Below are 20239 nucleotides of genomic sequence, written 5' to 3' on the forward strand. Positions count from 1 at the left end.
GAAAGTTAAAGCTCAGAGGAAGTTAGTTCAGCAGTTGTCTGGGTGAGTCACAGGATTGATAACAACAGCCACATTCTTAGTCCTTTAGTAAGAGACTTCTGTTTTACGTAATAAAATAATTGGAGAAAATAGTATTCTAGATAATAGCAAAGGGTAACCTTAAGGAGTGGGTCTCAAACTATGGTGCCTGGACCAGCATTATTTATCATCTGAAACTATTAGGAATTTACACTTTTAGGCCTTACCCAGACCTACCGAATTAAACTTTGGGAGTACAGCAATTTGTTTTCAAAAAAGCTCTGCACACTAAAGTTTGAGAACCAGTCTTCCAACAATTTTATTTTTTGTGACAGAGAGAGAGGGACAGATAGGGACAGACAGACAGGAAGAGAGAGAGATGAGAAGCATCAGTTCTTTGTTTTGGCACCTTAGGTATTCGTTGACTGCTTTCTCATATGATATACCTCAAGTAGGAGGCTCCCAGAGCCTGACTTTTCAAGGTGCAGAGAGAAGATAGGTAAGGAAGAGCTGGAGAGGAATTAATACTATAGTTCAGTTGTCTCTGCTGTGCCAGGCACTGTCTGGCTTTCCACAGGCCTTCCGCATTCAATCCTCGCCCCGATTGTGTGTGCCTTTAGAATGCTCCTTGTGCCTCATGGGTAACTGTTTTCTAGTTGCAGTCTCAATCCCAGTAGCAATCAGAGCGGTTTGTTTTGGTTCTTTGGCTGATAATCACTGACAGTTGATGTGCGATTTCATTTTGGGAGTTGTACCTTGGCCCCTGGGGCATGCAGTTTGTGTTTGAGAGATAGGAAGCTTCCTGCTAAACTTGGTTACTTTTTCTTGGAATTGTAATTTTGTTTCAGGCACGTGGGAGAGGGAGGGACCATATCTTCCTTGTAGAGCACCGTATCACATTCCCTGTACCTAAGGTGAGGTGCTTGGTAAACAACCGTTGAATGAATATTCAAACTAGCACAAAGATTGAATCTTCCAAAAGAACTTATGCTCACCTCTCAAAGTCATGGCTCTGTTTGTATAAGGCAGTGGTTCTCAAAATGTGGTCCCTGATCACCAACAACAGCAACTGGGAACTTGTTAGAAATGCACATTCTCAGGCCCCACCCCAGACCCTACTAAGGCATAAACTATGAAGACAGCAATCTGTGCTTTAAGAAGATCCCAAGGTGGTTGCAGTTTATGCCAACATTTTAGAACCACTGGTTTTAGGCATGAGGAGTAGGAGTGTGTTGTGTTTGTGTGTGTATATATTTCAGAATGGTGCCTTTTATAAATAATTCCCTGGAAAGTAAAGATATTTTTCTCATTTACACTTTGGGCCTAAGAACATGCTGAAGCTCTTTATAGCATCTTCCAAAGCACCTAACAGAGCGCGGACTGCTGATCATTACCTGATAAGACGTCATCCCCTCACTCCGTCCAGCAAGGAGGTTACCCCCAGATGCGGTCACTTCCTCCACAGAGTATAGAATAGGAGAAACACTGGTGAATACAGAATTTCCATCCTGAGGCTTAAGGTTTAGAGCAGTGGTAGTCAACCTGGTCCCTACCGCCTACTAGTGGGCGTTCCAGCTTTCATGATGGGCGGTAGCGGAGCAACCAAAGTATAAATAAAATGATAGGTTTAACTATATGTTGGGCAGATAAAATGTATTATGCTCACTTTGTTAAAGATAACACGAGGAGGCTGTTGCCAAGGTGATATTAATGTGTGTTGGGGTGGGCTAAAGGCAGGCAGAATCCTTGTAGCCTGGGGCTTGGTTTTGTACCACCCTTTTTGATGTGGGGTGGTACAATCCAATCATGCCTCAGAGAAGTGACTTTGTATTAGAGACTTCTACTTTGTATATTGGATTAGAGGTTGTGAAGCTACAGTATAAAGTGGGGGCAAAACGGGAGTTTGCGCTCTTGGTTCCTGAGATTAGCATGAGAGAGCAGAGAGAGTAGAGCCAGCAGTGGAAGGAGGCCATGTGGAAGAGGCCAGGAAAAGCAGCCAAGATGGCGGAGTGCTGAGTGAGATGCCAGTTTGTGGAGAGTCTGTATCTGGGATAAGGAAGGAGATGGTGAACTGAGGAGAATAAGGCTGGTGAGCTAGAAACCTTTGATTCTAGGAAACTCGGATAAGTCAGTGGCTTTGTGAGCACTGAATGTGACTGGGTTTTGGAGCCCAGTGTGTGTTTTTACTTGCCCGCCGGGTGTAAGCTAGAATTAAAGACTATGGCCCATCAGTTTTTGGCTCTGCTGTTTCTTTTTTTTTTTTTTTTTTAATGAGAAGAGACTTTTTTTTTTTTTTAAATTTTTATTTATTCATTTTAGAGAGGAGAGAAAGAGGGGGAGAGAGAGAGAGAGGAAAGAGAGACGGGGGGAGGAGCTGGAAGCATCAACTCCCATATGTGCCTTGACCAGGCAAGCCCAGGGTTTCGAACCGGCAACCTCGGCATTTCCAGGTCGACGGTTTATCCACTGCGCCACCACAGGTCAGGCTCTGCTGTTTCTTTACCGACTGTCCGAATCCAATGCGAACCTGCATGGGCCAGGCTGCTGTGATGGTAGCCCCAGCTGTGCCTTCTGGCTTTATACTATAGTAAGTTGTTTTATAAAGATTTATTCTGCCAAACTTAGCAAAAATCCGACATAAAGTACTTGGTAAGTAATATATGCTTTAACTTGCTGTAACTCTGCTTTATCAATTTTATAAAGTAAAGTTACTTCCCTACTTTATAAATCACAATTACTGTGGAACCAGTGGGTGGTTAGAAAATTTTACTACTAACAGAGATACAAAAGTGGGCGGTAGGTATAAAAAGGACGACCCCTGGTTTAGAAGGTAGAACTGAACCAAAGGAAATCATTTTCTGTTCTGATTATGGAAATGGCATCCGCTTTTGTTTTCTTTCTTTGCTTTAAGTGGAAATATTCTTCCTACTTTATATGTAGAGATCAAATAAAGAAGTCGCTTTGGATGGCTGAGTGCCCTATATTATATTCCCTGTTAATCTCTCTCAAGTATGACTTTTTTTTTTTTTTTTTTTGCCTTTGCTAAGTAAGCAGTTGAGGGTTTAAAAAAATGAGTATTAGCAGTATAGTTTACCTGGATAGCAGTCAGTTATTTCATTTCTGATTGATTTATCCTAAAGGAGAAAAGCTCTTTTCTTGAGTCCATTACACAAAATTTTAAAAATTTGCCCTGGCCAGGTAGCTCAGTTGGTTAGAGTGTCATCCTGATAACGCCAAGTCTGTGGGTTCCATCCCCAATCAGGGCACATACAGGAGTCAGCTAATCAATGCAAACATAAGTGCAACAACAAGTCGATCTTTCTCTTTTTCTTTTCCCCCCTTCCTCTCTTTCTAAAATCAATAAATTTTAAAAAATTAAAACTAAAAAAATTAATATATTTTATTTTTCCTCCTGAAACCATGTCACAACCTAAGAGTAAGTCTCATAGTTGATTTTTTAAAAAACCACATAAATAGGTGTATAAGTCTAGTTCTTTAGATATTGTTGCAACATTAATGTGAGTTTTTAAGGAAAAATTAAGTATGATGATTGAAAATACCTATTACTAAGTTGGACTATTCGTTTCCATTTTAAGAAATTGTGCTTGGATGTTCATGGGAGAAATTATTCCAGATCTTACCATTACCTGTCAAAAAACTGATAGCTCTCTAGACAACTGTTTTCCCTTACCTCTGTAAAATGTTTAACTTGTATTTGAAATATAGGCCCAAGCTGTACTAAATAAACATTCTGTCTTTAAGATGACAGGCCTGTCCAAGCGGAGGGACTGAGCGTAGGGCACTCACTCTTGGAGTTTCACTGTTATATCTTGACTTAATACAGTGTCTGCCACTGAAAACAGGAGTAAGGATGGTAACACTGGCACACAGCATTAATTCTAAAACGTGCTGTCTGGGCAGCCGGCCTCAGGCTCTGTGAATGCCTCTTCATCTAGAATTTCAGCACAGGCTGTCCATGAAATATTTATATAGCACCGTGCGGCTTCACCCCTGACAAAAGCATAGGTGTGCTGTTGCTACAGACATCACTAACATTCAAGCTGCTGAAGAATCTTGAATGGTATTTGGAATGTTAGAAAGTCAAGTGCCTGTTTTGGGGGGAAGTTTGTAATGGCAGGTGAAATTGGCCCTGGTTCCGAAACAGAAATATTTATCTTGTTACCAGAACGGCACTTAAGTAATAAAGACACATCACAGAGGAGGGAGAAGAGTGCACTAATGTGAAACTGAACAGAATTGATGGTGCAGAAGCTAGTAACCTGGTTGACTGTTGGAGGAGAGAAAGGAGTAGTCCCTGGGATTACTGTTAAGAAAGAAATGTTACTAAACACACAGCTGGGAGTAATTCTGTTACCAAGTCTTTTCAAAGATCCATACAAAGCTTCTTTGTAAAGTAAAAATATAATTATAAATTTACTGACTATAGGTGTTTATTACATTTTACCTGTAAAATGAATGATAACACCTGCCTAACGGGCACATTGTAAGGGTTATAAGACTAAGGTACCTTAGTAACAGCACGTTTTTTGTTTGTTTTAACAGTGATTACTTCCATTCATGACTTGACCTGCATTTTTTTAATCCTCAGAATAGACCAGTGAAGTAGTGATATTTCCATTTTAGAGATAAAATTTAAAATATGAGAAAAACAATTTGCAACACAGAGGACAAAGTTCTTAAAATAGTATCCTGATGTAAGGATATCTCTATAGGACAAAGTTCTTATATAGTATCCTGATGTGAGGATACCTCTGTATTCTTATGGTAAGGATCCTTTCTGACTGATAGGCTTGAATGAGTTTTGTTCCTTGTTGCCAAAGGTTCCCAGTGAATGAACCATCTTCTGTCCATTATTAGGGTACCAAGTTAATAATATCCCTGATATACAAATAAGTAAGATGAACAGTCTAACAGAATATTGAACACACATACATGACATACGTAAGTTGCACAGTGGATAGCGCGTCGGACTGGGACACAGAGGACCCAGGTTTGAAGCCCCAAGGTTGCCAGCTTGAGTACCGGCTCGTCTGGTTTGAGCAAAGCTCGTCAGCTTGAGCCCACAGTGGTTGGCTTGAGCCAAGGGGTCACTCAGTCTGCTGTAGCCTCCCAGTCAGGGCACATATGAGAAAGCAGTTAATGAACAACTACATGCCACAAACACAAGTTGATGCTTCTCATCTCTCCCTTCTTGTCTATCTATCCCTTCCACTTCTCTCTATTGATTAAAAAGAAAAGAAAATGGAGTTAGTAAAAGAATCTTACCTCAAGGCACAAAAGTTTATAAATTTCAAAAACCATTTGCAGAGCTGATGGCAAGAAATACTGGGCTCTGGGTTTGTAAAAACTCTGATGTTCATGCTGAAGTGAAAAACTGACTTAAAATAGCCAGAATAGTCCCTTTCCAGTGTGAGGGTTAAATTGTCTGAAAGGTGGGCATTGCCAGGGCCACGGACCAGAGATGAGCCTTGCACAGAAGGGCTAAGAAAAACTATCTTCCATGGAGAATGATAGGTGCAAAGGCAGGCTGTATGCATTCTGTGGAACGTAAGACTATGTGATTAGAACAGAATGTGTTTGTTTGAAATTTCAGGAAAATATGATAAAGTAGATCTAGACAGTGGAAGAACCTGAAAATTAGCAGAGGACTGTTCTTGATGGAAGAGAGATTTATTACAACCATGGATAAGGATGTAAGAGAATGCTAGATTTGGAATTAGAACAGAGACCTTCAGAGTTGGAGATAATCCTTAAGATGGGGCACGAATGACTATTGAGTACCTGCTGTATGTGAGGTGCAAGATTTCATAGCTTTTGGCCTACAGCAACCTGAAGGGTAGATGATATTATTCCTATTTTATATATCACATGAGTTGTTTTGTTGGTGACAGAGACAGATAAAGGGACAGATAGGAGCAGACAGACGGGAAGGGAGAGAGATGAGAAGCATCAGTTCTTCGTTGTGTCACCTTAGTTGTTCATTAATTGCTTTCTCTGTCACCTTAGTTGTTCATTGATTGCTTTCTCATGTGCCTTGATAGGGGTGGGGTGCAGGCTACAGCAGAGTGAGTGACCCCATGGTCAAGCTATTGACCTTGGGCTTTAAGCCAGAGACCTTTGGGCTCAAACCAGTGACCATGGGGTCATGCCTATGATCTCACACTCAAGTCAGCGATCCCTCGCTCAAGCTGGTGACCTCGGGGAGTCGAACCTGGGTCCTCTGTGTCCCAGTCCAATGCTCTATCCACTGCACCACTGCCTGGTCAGGCTCACATTTGAGTTTTGAGGAAATATAATTTGTCTAAGTTCTGTGAAGTGCTTGGGCCACAATTCAAGCCCAGGGACATCTGACTTCAAAGCACATGAGGATATAGAACATTGAAGCCAGTTCTTTATTTTATAATAAAGAGAACTGAGATGCCAGGAGATAGGGTACCTGTTTGAAGTTATACAAGTAACAGAATGAAAGCAATTGTTCTGTAAGAGAGAGTGGATAGGTGGTCATCTGCAGAGAGAGGCCAGGTTAGAGCCTGCTGTTATAAACAGGTAAGGATGCCCAAGAAATTGGTAATAACATGGTTTGGAGTGAAAAAGAAGACGTGGAGAGCAGTAGGACATATAAGGGAAAGTAGTGGTGGACTGACCTTGGAATAAAGGATCATGGAGAAGGATGTCTTGAAAATAATACTGTGTTGGATAAAGCGTCGACCTGGAAATGCTGAGGTCGCCAGTTCGAAACCCTGGGCTTGCCTGGTCAAGGCACATATGGGAGTTGATGCTTCCAGCTCCTCCCCCCGTCTCTCTCTCCTCTCTCTGTCTCTCTCTCTCCCTCTCTCTCTCCTCTCTAAAAAAAATGAATAAATAAAATAAAAAATAAAAAAATAAAAAAAAAGAAAAAAATACTGTGGTTTTAATCCCGAGAGGCTACCAGTTACAGGGAAAAGCTCCAGTGGAACTAGTTTTAAGGAAAAGGCTCTGTGTTTCCTATGGAGTGGTCTGACTGAAATGGCAGGTATTAAAAGATAAAAACTGGTGGTATGCATAAGCTGACCGATGTACGTATAGATAAATACACGGAGGACAGCAATGGAAGTGAAGGTGAGGGGCTGAGAGGAGCCGGCCCTTTTCTTTGACATGGTGGTGAGAGATACACCCCAAGAGCAAGCGACTAGCTTTTACCTAAAGCAAAGGAGATTTGGTGTTTGCATGACACCCTTGGTTCTTTTATTCTGGCCTGCCTCTTACCACCCCAGCAGGAAAATGATTTAACTATACTTGGATTCCTAAACGGCATAGCTGTCTCTCATAACTGATTCCTCTCTCCTGCAGGTCTTAAGTGTAGAAAGGAATATTTCTCCATCACATTTCCCTCAACAAGATTTTTTGTCTTTCAGAATGATTGTCACTATACTGAATGGACTGCTGAAGTATTGAATTACTTCTGTATTTTGACCACACTAGAAAATTGTCCATGGAGTTGAAGTATTTATTGCAGCACTTTCTGGCCTTCCGTAACTGAGGTAAGGTATACTTTTTTCCATATACTTATCATGAAGTTGTCGTGCTTGTCTCTTTTAACTTTGCTTTTTAAGAGACGTTAATCCATTTTTCCTACCTTTGTGCTCTCACCCATCCCTCAGAGTGCTCCTACTCTGCAAAGGTACATATGGGTGCAGAAAAGACGTTTAGAGGATGAAATATGAGCAAGCTGTTTGACTCTGAAGAATAAAGGGGAAAATTTATTACTCTTCATATTAAATCAATAAAATATCCCGTTTTCATAAACATAATATGCATGGAATGGATTATGCCAGAGAAAATCAGTAGATTGAGAGGAATATTATTAAGGTTACTTGAAAAAGAAAATGAGATACTTAAATATTAATATATTGCCTGCTTTATTCAAGTAAAGGAAATCTAGAAATTACAGAGAATTTAAAAGAAAAATACCTGGTTTTCCATAACCAGAGATAATCAATGTTAAAACTATACTTCATTATTTGTAATATTTGTATTACAAATACTTTTTATTTTAAAATTATTTTTATTGTGTTGTTTTTTGGTTGATTTATTTTTAAATATATTTTATACGTTGATTTTAGAGAGAGGAGAGAGAGAAGGGGGGAAGAAACGAGAAACATTAATTCATAGTTGCTGCTTTTATGTGCTTTGACCCAGTAAGACTGGGGTTTTGAACCAGTAACTTCAGCATTTCAAGTCAACGTTTTATCCACTGCACCACCACAGGTCAGGCAGTATTACAAATACTTGTAATGATGTGTTTGTTAATTTACTAGATTTTTTTCAAATGAATGACATCATATGCTTGCTTGGTGCCAGGCTCTGTACTAAGCATTTTACATACTTTATTTATTAATTCTCACTATCCTGTGAGGTTGGTACATTTCATATCCTCATTTAAGCATAACAGAATTGAGGTTCGGAGAAATTAAATGACTTTCCAGTGCTCACACAGCTGGTAAACCCACTCAGAACTTGAAGTAGTCAGCTACCAAAGCCTATACCAGTGGGATTTTTAACACACTTCTTTTCCTTAACAAAATGCTTATTCCTGTTTTGCTCTAGCATGATTTTAAATGACTGCACCATGTTTATAGGAATGTGATGGTTTCTCTACCCTCTCTCCTGTGTTGAAAATGTATTTGTTATTCTGTATTTACTTTTCCAAACAGCATTGCAGTGAACACTCATGATTTGCTGAGGATAAAATACTGTAAGTGTCATTGCTGAGTGAGTCAGTGGGAATGTGAAAATTTATTGTTCAGGTTTTGATATACTCTGCTTGTTGTCTTCTCAAAAGGTTGTATCAGTTTATATCTCACTAGCAGTATATGAAAGGGCCTGATGACCCATAGCCTCAGCAGTGTTGGTAGTTAGCATTTTAGATACTTTTGTTTGCCCCCTCCTTTTTTTAAGAGGTTGGAAAGAGGGAGGGAGAGAGAGACGATAAGCATTAACTCATAGTTGTGGCACTTTAGTTGTTCATTGATTGCTTCTCAGATGTGTTTTGACCGGGGGTTTCAAGGTGAGCCAGTGACCCCTTGCTCAAGCCAGTGACCTTGGGCTTCAAGCCGGCGACCTCTGGGTTTCAAACCTGAGACCTCAGCATCCCAGGTTGATAGTCATAATTATCTACTATGCCACTACCAGTCAAGTTTGTTTGCCTTTTAAAAAGATTCCAGGTGTCCTTGTTCAGCTCCATAATCTTGTCTCTATGAGCCATGGCCTCCTGACTGGTTCTTTCTCTTAACTTGAGTCTTCACTTTGTCACAAAAGGAATCGCAAGACAGTGGGTAAAAGCATGGGCTCTAGAACTAGATGCCTGGGTTCAAATCATGGCTGTACTACTCTGCCTCAGTTTCCCCATCAGTAAAATGATAGCAATAATTAAACCTAGCAGTGCTAGGTGATAGTTGATGTAAAGTAGAATAGTGTCCGATTCTTAGTACATAGTGGTTCATTGTTGGCTACTACTGTTATCTTCTAGAAGTCCCTGCTCATTAAATAAAAAAATCAAAGGCTATACTTGTTTTGAATAAAATTTGATTATTACCAAGTTTGTAATTCACAGCAGAAACTAAAGTGCTGACATTGTAGTACTGTGTTAGCACAGTGACCAGCCTGAAGGTCACAAATAACCATCCCTGCCTCCATTGTTACCGAGAAGTCCAGGGTGATGAGGAAACAGTGAAAACAGGAATAACTAGAATGTTAAAGTGCTTTCTAAGCTCCCAGAGCACTTTCACACACATTATCTTAACCTGATCCTCACAACAGAGCTGAGAGGGAGGTGGTGTAGCTATTATAACCTTGTTCTACAGAGGAGGAGATTGACGTGGAGGAACTAGGTGACTTGCTCACTCAAGGTCATGGACATGGTCAGTGGTAGAGCAGGGTGTGCACTTGAGGCCATCTGTCTGTAATTCTGCACTTGCATGCTTCATGGCATGCTGAGCTGAGGAGGTGCAGGTGTGGACACCCAGGTCTAGAAGTCAGATCTTTTCCCTGTGGTTTCCATGTAACTAGGAAGCAGGAATGCCTTGGTATTATCCCTGGAATCTGTTCTTTACATAGCAGAGTGATCTCTTTGAAGTATAATCACATCCTGGCACCTGCCTGCTTGGGCCTGGCATGACATTCTTTCTGCTGTGGCCGACAAGGCAGGCTTGATCTGGCTTCTCCTGCTCTCCAGCCTCAGCTGTCACCTACTCTAGAACACTATGTTCCAGCCCCACTGGCCTCTTTTCTCCTCAGGGAACACACCGGCCGCTTTCTTGCCCCTGGGATTCTGTGGGTGCCGTTCCGTTGCTTGGACCCTGTGCTGGTGCATGCGTGCGCGCACACACGTGCTCACACACCTTTCTGAGGATGACTCTTCTCTTTCAGGGAGGCAGTTCACAGAAAGCTCTGGAGCAGGCTGCTAGGGTTCACTTGGCTTCCCCAATTACTAGCTGTGTACCCTTGGACAAGTTACTACACTGCTACCTCACCTGTAACAAAAGAATCAGCACCAAAATAGTACCTGTCCCAAAGTTTTGGGAAGACTAAGTGGGTTTAGTCATGCAAAGCTCTTAAAAAACTATCTTGTGCTTCGAAGTGCATATCCATAGTTAGGTGTTCTCAAGAGCATCAGTTTTCGGGGTTCATCTTAAATCTCACCTCGTCAGAGTTTCACCCAACATTGGTTATTAACCCTACCTATACTTTCCTCTTCCTCATAATCCTGTTTTATCAGCGTTGAGCATGTATCAATATGTAATTATTTTTCATTTTCTTCTTTCTGTGTCTCTGCTAGCCTGTAACTCCATAGGGACAGGGCTCTGTCTGTGCTGTCCACAGCTAGGTCTCTGCTGCTTAGCATTAAGTGTTTCTGGAGTGAATGTCAATATCTCCAATCACTGGATTGCATAGAAATTCTGCCTATATTTTCTTACTGTTGTTGGAGTGTTCCATTTCACATTATAAAATAATTCCCTCTGTATGAAACTTAGTTTGAAGTATGATTTGAGATACAAGTGAAAACTAATTTTTTTTTTGCCAAAATGAGTAGCCAACAGTAATTGTTTAATTTTTTAAAAAGAAAACTGCAACCCACATTACAGCTGTTAAACTTATTTTTTTTTCTTTTGTGACAGAGATAGAGAGACAGAGAGAGGGACAGATAAGGACAGACAGAAAAGGAGAGAGATAAGAAGCATCAATTGTTGCAGCACCTTAGTTGTTCATTGACTGCTTTCTCATATGTGCCTTGACCGGGCAGGCTACAGCAGACTGAGTGACCCCTTGCTGAAGCCAGCGACCTTGGACTCAAGTCAGCGACTTTGGGCTTCAAGCCAGCAACCATGGGGTCATGTCTATGATCCCACGCTCAAGCCAGCGACCCTCTGCTTAAGCCGGGTGAGCCTGCACTCAAGTTGGCGACCTCAGGGCTCAAACCTGGGTCCTCTGTATCCCAGTCTGATGCTCTGTTTACTGCATCATTGCCTGGTCAGGCAAACTTTGTTGTGTTGTTTTGTTTAGTTCTCCTTGGGTAATTCTTGCACAGAAACTGTTCACCTAGTTGAGTCAAATTTCTCTTGAGTATGCTGGCCCAGTACCAGGCAGAGGCTCTGGGGTCACCTACCACGGCTTCACCTACAAGAGAAAGACATAAAGTTACCAACCTAGAGGCTTGTTCCATTTGTTCAATATCTAGCAGGGGTTGTTAAACTTTTTATAAAAACCGCCCACTTTTGCAGTGCTGGTCAACCTGGTCCCTACTGTGCAACCAAATGGCGCTGCGATTGGCCCACCAGGAAAGCTGGAACACCCTGCTAGATATTTTACAATCTTGTTTGTCAGCCCTTTTAAGAAAATTGTTGAAACTTAGAAACATCAATACGTCAGATACTATATTACTTTTCCTTAACTGCTTCTTGCATTTAGGTGAAGGACAAAAATGCTTTGACAGTCTGTGTATTGGTTTGGAAAAAATTGGTAACCATTCTTTTCCATATGTTAATTTTTAAAATGAAATTAATAACAAAAGCATTACATACCCATTATTTTATATTCAAACCATAAAAGATGTAAACAGAAAAAAAAATTGACTCTTGCATCCCTCTTTCTCGTCCACCCCTTAATATAACCATTGCTGAGTTTATTGTATACAGTGTTCTTTTATTTTTTTTAAAGATTTTATTTATTTATTTTAGAGAGAGAGAAGGTGGGGAGGAGCAGGAAGCATCAACTCCCATGTGCCTTGGCCAGGCAAACCCCAGGGTATCAAGCCAGCGACCTCAGCATTCCAGATCAGTGCTTTATCCACTGTAGCACCACAGGTCTGGCTGTCTATTCTTTTAGAGTTTTTTTATGCTTAGTAAATATGCAGGGGAGGGGGGCAAAAGTAGATTTACAATGGTGAATACATGAAACAGTTTAGTTTATTACTGTATTACTACTTACTATTCTATTATTTTCTATATGAACTGTAAACCTACTTTTACCCCACCCTTTATTAGATTTTCTCTCTCTCTCTCCCTCTCTCTCTCTCTCTCTCTCTCTCTCTCTCACACACACACACACACACACACACACACACACACACACACTTTTTTGGAACGATGTCATAAACCCACTTTCTTATACCCATCAATGGGCTTTAGAAACACTTGGAGCCTTTGTTTTCTGGCTGGCAGCATCTTAGAGAAGTCACTAATTGATATTTTCCCAGGGCTTTAGATACCAAGTCCTGCCTAGTTTGTTCAAAGCACTTGGATGTAATCTTCCAGAGGGCAGGGGCCGGGCACATTCAGTAATGTGGTGTAATCTGATGATTTCCTCTCACCACAGAGGAAGAAATGAGGATGAAAAGGGGGAGCCAGTGCATTGGGAAAGAAGCAAATTCTTCTAAATTCATGAGGGCATACATTTAGCAAAATGCTTTTTACTGGCTTATTTAACAAGTAATTTGATTTCCAGGGAAACGGGTTGGCGGATGAGTTGCTGTCAGGTTATCAAATTTTTCATGACTGTGTCTCTCATTATTCTCTTCCACCTTTTTGTTGTTGTATTTATTGGTCCATGAGAATAGAATGTAAACTTTGGGACCGGGCAGGGTGGAGGGCCACAACTCACTGGGCTGTGCCCTTCACACGGGCATGAGAAAGCCTGCCATTGGCTCGCCTGACTTCTGATCTACGGCACTGCATTCCAGAAAACTAACTGTAAGGGTTTCTTTAAGTGGTGGGTGCTCTGGACTTCAGCAGAATTGCACTTGTCAGGGTTTTCCATAGTGCTCACCTTATTACACTAGAGGGGCAAGCTTCATTGCTTAAGGGGACAATTTATGGCAGTGGGCTTATCTCCTAGTTTTAGCTCTTTATGTTTTTTCTGCCTCTTAATAGAATGTGAAGTCACAAAGCAATTAAATAGTAGTGTAGTTTTCAGGCAAAAGGTGGAAAAAGGCTAACCAGGGTAAAGGGCTAACATGATTGACAGAGGCTGCCTGGAGATTTACATTGAGAATAACTCGTTCTTCAAAACTTTCTTCATTTTCTTGTGGGAATTATGAGGTAAATCATACACCAAGAGGATGGATGATTAAAAATGTGGGAGTTATGATTTCTTTTTGACTTTGTAAGTCTCTAAATCCTCCACCTTAGTGTAGAGTTCTCATTTCAAGAACTCAGTGAAATGATGGGAGCCATTAAAGTGAAGCAGAAGTACTTTAAAAATCTTCAATGGTTAATAAGCTTGAGATTATATATATTTTGTAAATGTAAATATTTTGTAAAATGTCTTAAGATTCAATGAAATTAAGTACAGAATTTATGAGTGGTTTTTTTTTTCACTTGAAACTCAGATTCACAAGGAAGATATTTTTCACTAGTGAAAAATTTGGAATGGAGTTTTAACTAACTGTAAAGTTCTAGAATTTTAAAAAATAATATTAGAAAATTTTAATAATGACACTTCCAATGAAGAAATATTTGAAAAAATATTGAACATAAAAAGCAGGAGAGTTAAGATTCCCTGTCCCTCTTGTTCCAGCCTCCTTTGACATATAAAATAAATTCTTTTGGTTTAGCCACTTTGTATTGATGACTTGTTTATTCCAATTAAGAGAATTAAAAAATAAAGACCTAAATTCTACATGTCATCCTTTCTTATTACCAAAACAATTTGATTTTAAGAAGTGTTGAAAAGCTTCCTCTTTATTTGAAGTTTGCTTGTGCCCTTATAATCACATTGAAATAGTGAAAACAAATGGCTTAAATTAAAATGTGATTGTTGGCACCAGTTGAGGGATGGATTAACTAAGAGTTAATTTATGTGACCCAGAAAATAAGTGCTTTTACTGGATCTAAAATGAGATCTTACTTTGAAAGAAGGGAATCTTGAGAAAGGAGGAGAGTGGATTTTCATATAATTAAAACCTGCTTTACAAGTTCTGGACAAGTGGGGTCATAGATGTTGGGCTTAAGATGTAAAAGGGTTTTGAGGTGATTTGGGACTTGAGCTGTCCTCCCTTGGACTAATAAGAGAAATGGGGGAGATCATAAACACAGCAATTGTAAATAACTTAAACACTGAAAGCCAAACATTATTTGGCTATTGGGTTTAAGTATTAAAAAAAATCATGTAGCCCTGGCCTGTTGGCTTAGTGGTAGAGCGTCAGCCTGCGTACAGGAGTCCCGGGTTTGATTCCCGGCCAGGGCACACAGGAGAAGCGCCCATCTGCTTCTCCACCCCTCCTCCTCTTCTTCCTCTCTGTCTCTCTCTTTCCCTCCTGCAGCCAAGGCTCCATTGGAGCAAAATTGGCCCAGGTGCTGAGGATAGCTCCATGGCCTCTGCCTCAGGCACTAGAATGGTTCTGGTTGCAACAGAGCAACACCCCAGGTGGGCAGAGCATCGCCCCCTGGTGGGCTTGCTGGGTGGATCTTGGTTGGGTTGCATGTGGGAGTCTTTCTGCCTCCCTGCTTCTCACTTCAGAAAAATACACACACACAAAAACAACAATAACAACAAAAAATAACACGCTGTTGCGCAGATGAACATTAAAAAAGAGTAAGGAATGTAAATTCTTGCTGAGCTATCCCCCCGATGTCTGATATTTATTTAGTCTGTTTCTAGTTGTTCCCTATTATGAATACTAAGGGATAGGTAGAAAGGGCCATTCTTGCTCTGGTAATTATTGAGCATCTGCTGTGTATGTGCCACAAGTGACATTCAGATGCTGTGGCAGATGCTACAAAGAGAAATGAGGCACAAGGTGCAGTAGGAGGTTGGAAGAATGAGGGATGTTTTTTGTCTAGTGTGATCAAGGAAGGCTCCATGGAAGAGTGGCATTTGATTCTGGGTCTTTTTTTTTTTTTTTTTTTTCCATTTTTCTGAAGCTGGAAACAGGGAGAGACAGACAGACTCCCGCATGCGCCCGACCGGGATCCACCCGGCACGCCCACCAGGGGCAACGCTCTGCCCATCCTGGGCGTCGCCATGTTGCGACCAGAGCCACTCTAGCGCCTGGGGCAGAGGCCACAGAGCCATCCCCAGCGCCCGGGCCATCTTTGCTCCAATGGAGCCTTGGCTGCGGGAGGGGAAGAGAGAGACAGAGAGGAAGGCGCAGCAGAGGGGTGGAGAAGCAAATGGGCGCTTCTCCTGTGTGCCCTGGCCGGGAATCGAACCCGGGTCCTCCACACGCTAGGCCGACGCTCTACCGCTGAGCCAACTGGCCAGGGCGATTCCGGGTCTTGAAGAACGAGTAGTAGTAACAATGGCAAATAACAGGAAAATTAAATGTGAAGCAGCGGAGTAAGCAATTTCAGAGTGCTGTGGCTGGAGAATACGGGGTCCATCTGCAAAGAGTCTAAAATATGTTTTATCATAATATATTTTGTTTTAAGATATATCCTAAGTATGTTTTAGAAAGAGTGCACTACAAGCGTCCAATGAAAATGTTGTCAACGAGATGCTATTTACAGAAAGTATGTTTCTAGAGGTTTAACTCCTATTTGCCAGTCACTTTTTGAACTTCTGTAACTGGTTCTTTAGCCTAGTCTAACAGGGGAGACTTAATATCTGATTTCCAAGTAATAAAAAGGAGAAATTGAAGTGTGCTGTTTTCTATGAGATATGGGAAGTCATCAGCATTATATGTTTAAGCAAACTCTAGCTTATTCAATTATTCTTAAGTTTTAGAGGATAGTTGTGTGCTTGATGGGCCAGTGCTAGAATAAAGGAGACTCTATCCCCCAAAGAAACTAATAGGTTAATAAAAGAAAGAACCCAAATAAACAACCACAACAATAAAAACAAAATCTCAACAGTTTGTTAAACTCTTTGAAGTTATCCATAGGGTATTGTAGAGACACAAGGAAGGGGCATCTAAAACTGGTAGAGGATATCAGGAAAGGCTTCCTGGAGGAGGAAATGCCTACACTGGGTGTTAAAAAGTGGGAGGAGAAGCAAATGAGTGACCAGCCAAGGTGAAGGCTTTTTAAAGGGGCAAGAGAACATTGAACAATAGGAAGCCAGTGTTAAAACTCTGCAGCTGGAGCGGTGGATAGAGACCAAACAACGAATGGATGTGAATGCCCAACCTATTCTGAGTTTAAAAAAGAAGTATGATTAGAGTTACCCAGGAAGGGAATGAGGTGGTCCAGGCTAGCAATGTTGAGCATAGTGATAGGGAAAAGAGGGGCTAGTAAAGGAGACCACTCTCCCTTAGTGCTTTGGTATGTGGGGAAATGAACAGCTGACTCAAGAGAGCCACTGTGTCCAGAATGGTTTGCAAATGTGGGTTTGCGAGTGAATGAAAACTTGGTGAGAATTATTTCTTATGGATTAGGCTGTGCCCAGGATGGGAAAGTGCAATAGTAACAGGATTAACTTGTCTGTGTACCTCAGGTCACATTTGTGCAGAGCACCAGGCCCGTAGCATTGGGAACATGTCCTGACTCTTTCTAGTAGAATGGGTGATGATTAAACAAGCTTTACCATATAGTGAGTTCTGGTTCTGGGTTTTAATCATATAGCTAATTTTATCAAATTAGTAGTTTTCCTCTTTAAAAGACTATAGGGAGGGAAACAGAAACAAAAATCAAACAAAAAAACACCCCCAAAACAAAAGACCATAGGAAGAGAAAAACTATGGAGCTTTTTCCAGTTTATAACATTGAATTATTATATATAAAATATACTTTATTTTTTTATTAAGTGAAAGGAGAGAAGGCAGAGAGATAGATACCCCCATGTACCCCAACTGGGATCCACCCAGCAAGCCCCCATGGGGCAATGCTCTGCCCATTTGGGGCTGTTGCTCTATTGCTTGGCAACCAAGCTATTTTTAGCACCTGAGGTGAGGCTCAACAGGAGCCATCCTCAGTGCATGGGGCCAGCTTGCTGGAACCACTTGAGCCATGGCTGTGGGGGGGGGAGGGGTGGAGAAGCAGTTGGTTGCTTCTCCTGTGTGCCCTGACTGGGAATGGAACCTGGGACATCCACAGGCCAGGCAATGCTCTACTACTGAGCCAACAGGCCAGGGCCTAGAATATATATTTTAAATGTACTGTATATAGCAATGTTGTTGTTGTTGTTGTTTCTGAAGCTGGAAACGGGGAGAGATAGTCAGACAGACTCCCGCATGCGCCCGACCGGGATCCACCCGGCACGCCCACCAGGGGGCGACGCTCTGTCGCCCAGAGCCACTCTAGTGCCTGGGGCAGAGGCCAAGGAGCTATCCCCAGCGCCCGGGCCATCTTTGCTCCAATGGAACCTCGCTGTGGGAGGGGAAGAGAGAGAGAGAGAGAGGAAGGAGAGGGGGAGGGGTGGAGAAGCAGATGGGCGCTTCTCCTGTGTGCCCTGGCCGGGAATCGAACCCGGGACTTCTACACACCAGGCCGACGCTCTACCACTGAGCCAACCGGCCAGGGCCAAATGAAGAATTTTTTTTTTTAATTTACTCATTTTTAGAGAGGAGAGGGAGAGAGAGAGAGAGAGAGAGAGAAGAGACAGAGAGAGAGAGAAGGGGGGAGGAGCTGGAAGCATCAACTCCCATATGTACCTTGACCAGGCAAGTCCAGGGTTTTGAACTGGCGACCTCAGCATTTCCAGGTCAACGCTTTATCCACTGCGCCACCACAGGTCAGGCCTATAGCAATGTTTTTCAACCACTAGTCCACAGACTGGTCTGACAGAAATTTCACAAAAGAGTTAACCATCCTGATGTTGTATGAAGATTATAGACTCAAATGATCTTAGTAGAATTTTCTTATGCTCAGGGTGATTTCTGCCTTAGCAGTCCCTGAAATAATTCTCCTATTTTTACCAGTCTCTAAGTATAATACGGTTGAAAACCACTGGCATACAGTATGTTTAAAAATAAAATATGCCATAAGGCATTACTTTCATATGACCACTGCAGCTGAAAAGGAAGACCACAATCAGGAAGCTTTTTTAAAAAATCCATGCTTTCATGGAATTTACATTCTAGTGGTTGGATGATATAGGGCAGGATAGTGAGTTGTTCAAAAACTAAGAAGAGGTGTGATCATGGCGGCCACTGAGGAGTGGAGTTTGGAGGATGGGGAAGAGGAGGTAGAGGAGGCAGAGCAGTTGGTTCTGGTGTTATTGTCAGAAATTACTGATTTAGACTTTCTCTCCAAATGTGAAAATAAATGCAAGATTTTGGGAATTGACACCGAGAGACCCATTCTGCAAGTAGACAACTATGTCTTTGCTGGAGAGTATGAAGACACTCTTGGGACCTGTGTTATATTTGAAGAAAATGTTGAATATGTGGATGCAGAAGGCAGCAATAAAACAGTGCTAACCTATAAATACCATACAACGAAGAAACTCAGCATGACCAGAACTCTTCTGACAGAAAAGAAGGAAGGAGAAGAAAACATAGGTGGTGTGGAATGGCTGCAAATCAAGGATAATAATTTTTCCTATAGACCCAGTATGATTGGTAGCTTTCTACATGAAAATGAAGATGAAGAAGTTGTAGCTCCAGTCCCAGAGAAGTCCTTGGAGTTGGAAAAGCAAGAGAGTCAATGAAAGATCATTCAAACCTGGGTTATGAACAGGAGAAACCAGCGCCCTTGGAAATAGAGGATTCTGGTCCTCTTATTGATATTCTTTCCTCTGATACAGAAAGTTCTGTTTCCATAAAACTCAAGTTGCTTCCGTAGAAATCACTCCTAGATGAAGTGTTTTTCTTAATAGTCATAAACTTTAAGTTTTTATATAAAAGAATTGACTGTAGCTTCCAAAAAAAAAAAAAAAAAACTAAGAAGAAACTGGTAAAATGTAGTTGTCTGCTTAGATTTTTATTTTGAAATGCTGTATGCCCAGGGAAAACATTGGGGCTAGGATTTAAATTTTAATTTTATGAGTTTTCATGGGTCATTCTTTAAAACTGGGTTTTAGACCAGTAATTAGTAAATGATAGCCTCTTTCATCTTCCTTAGTTTTTTTGCATGCTGTTGGGTCATTCAGAATGGCACTGATGTGAGATCTGGCATATCCTAAGCCACTTGAAAATAGATGGTTAAGCCTGCTAATCACAGATTTGATTGGGCACTTCTCCTGTTGGTTCTTGTGCAGATTCCTGTTCCCACCCAGTTCCAGGACCAGCTGCACACACTTGCCTCACCCCAGTCCAGGAGGGCTGGCCTGTGTTTTTCACCCGGCCCAGAGGAAGAGTTCTGGAAAACTTTGTTCCCAGGGCTATTAGAACCTCTGTAACTTCTTCCCATCCCTTTTCTCCTAATGTACTGTGCTGGGAGGGAATATCATGGTGGGGGGCAAAGGTTTTTAGGCAAAGAAAAAATGTTGAAATGGATGTGGTGTTGAAATGAGGCTCATCTGTAGGAACTACTGTAAATAATCTCTTTCATGTTCCCAGTCTCATTACCTAGTTGTCTGTAGTGCAACATGTGTTCTTCTTTTTAAAAATTTGTGTTTGAGGGAGAGAGAAAGAGAGACCGAGACCATGGGCGCCCTAAAGAGATTCAGTCCATGGAATCTTTGAGAGAAAGAGTATAAAATTTTTAAAATTGTAACAACAATGACTTCATTTGATGTATTTCACATTCTACATGACAGTAGACCTATTAAAACCTATAAGAAGTATTTTGGCTTTATTGACCAATGTTATACATAGAAAAATTTTATTGTTTTAGAGCATATGAGG

General features: G+C 41.3%; 1 protein-coding gene and 1 pseudogene across 4 annotated transcripts in view; both read left to right on the top strand.

Moving 5' to 3' along the window:
• Positions 1-20239, top strand: part of KANK1 (KN motif and ankyrin repeat domains 1) — a 253617-nt gene that overhangs the window by 82811 nt on the left and 150567 nt on the right. For all 4 annotated transcript variants that reach the window (XM_066257147.1, XM_066257145.1, XM_066257148.1 and 1 more), the window contains exon 2: positions 7434-7559. The gene's annotated coding sequence lies outside the window, so the exon portion shown is untranslated. The remainder of the gene's footprint in view (positions 1-7433; positions 7560-20239) is intronic.
• LOC136322851 (general transcription factor 3C polypeptide 6 pseudogene) lies at positions 18590-19235 on the top strand (annotated as a pseudogene).

This window comes from Saccopteryx bilineata, chromosome 2, assembly GCF_036850765.1.
Source record: "Saccopteryx bilineata isolate mSacBil1 chromosome 2, mSacBil1_pri_phased_curated, whole genome shotgun sequence".
Taxonomy (NCBI): Eukaryota; Metazoa; Chordata; class Mammalia; order Chiroptera; family Emballonuridae; genus Saccopteryx; species Saccopteryx bilineata.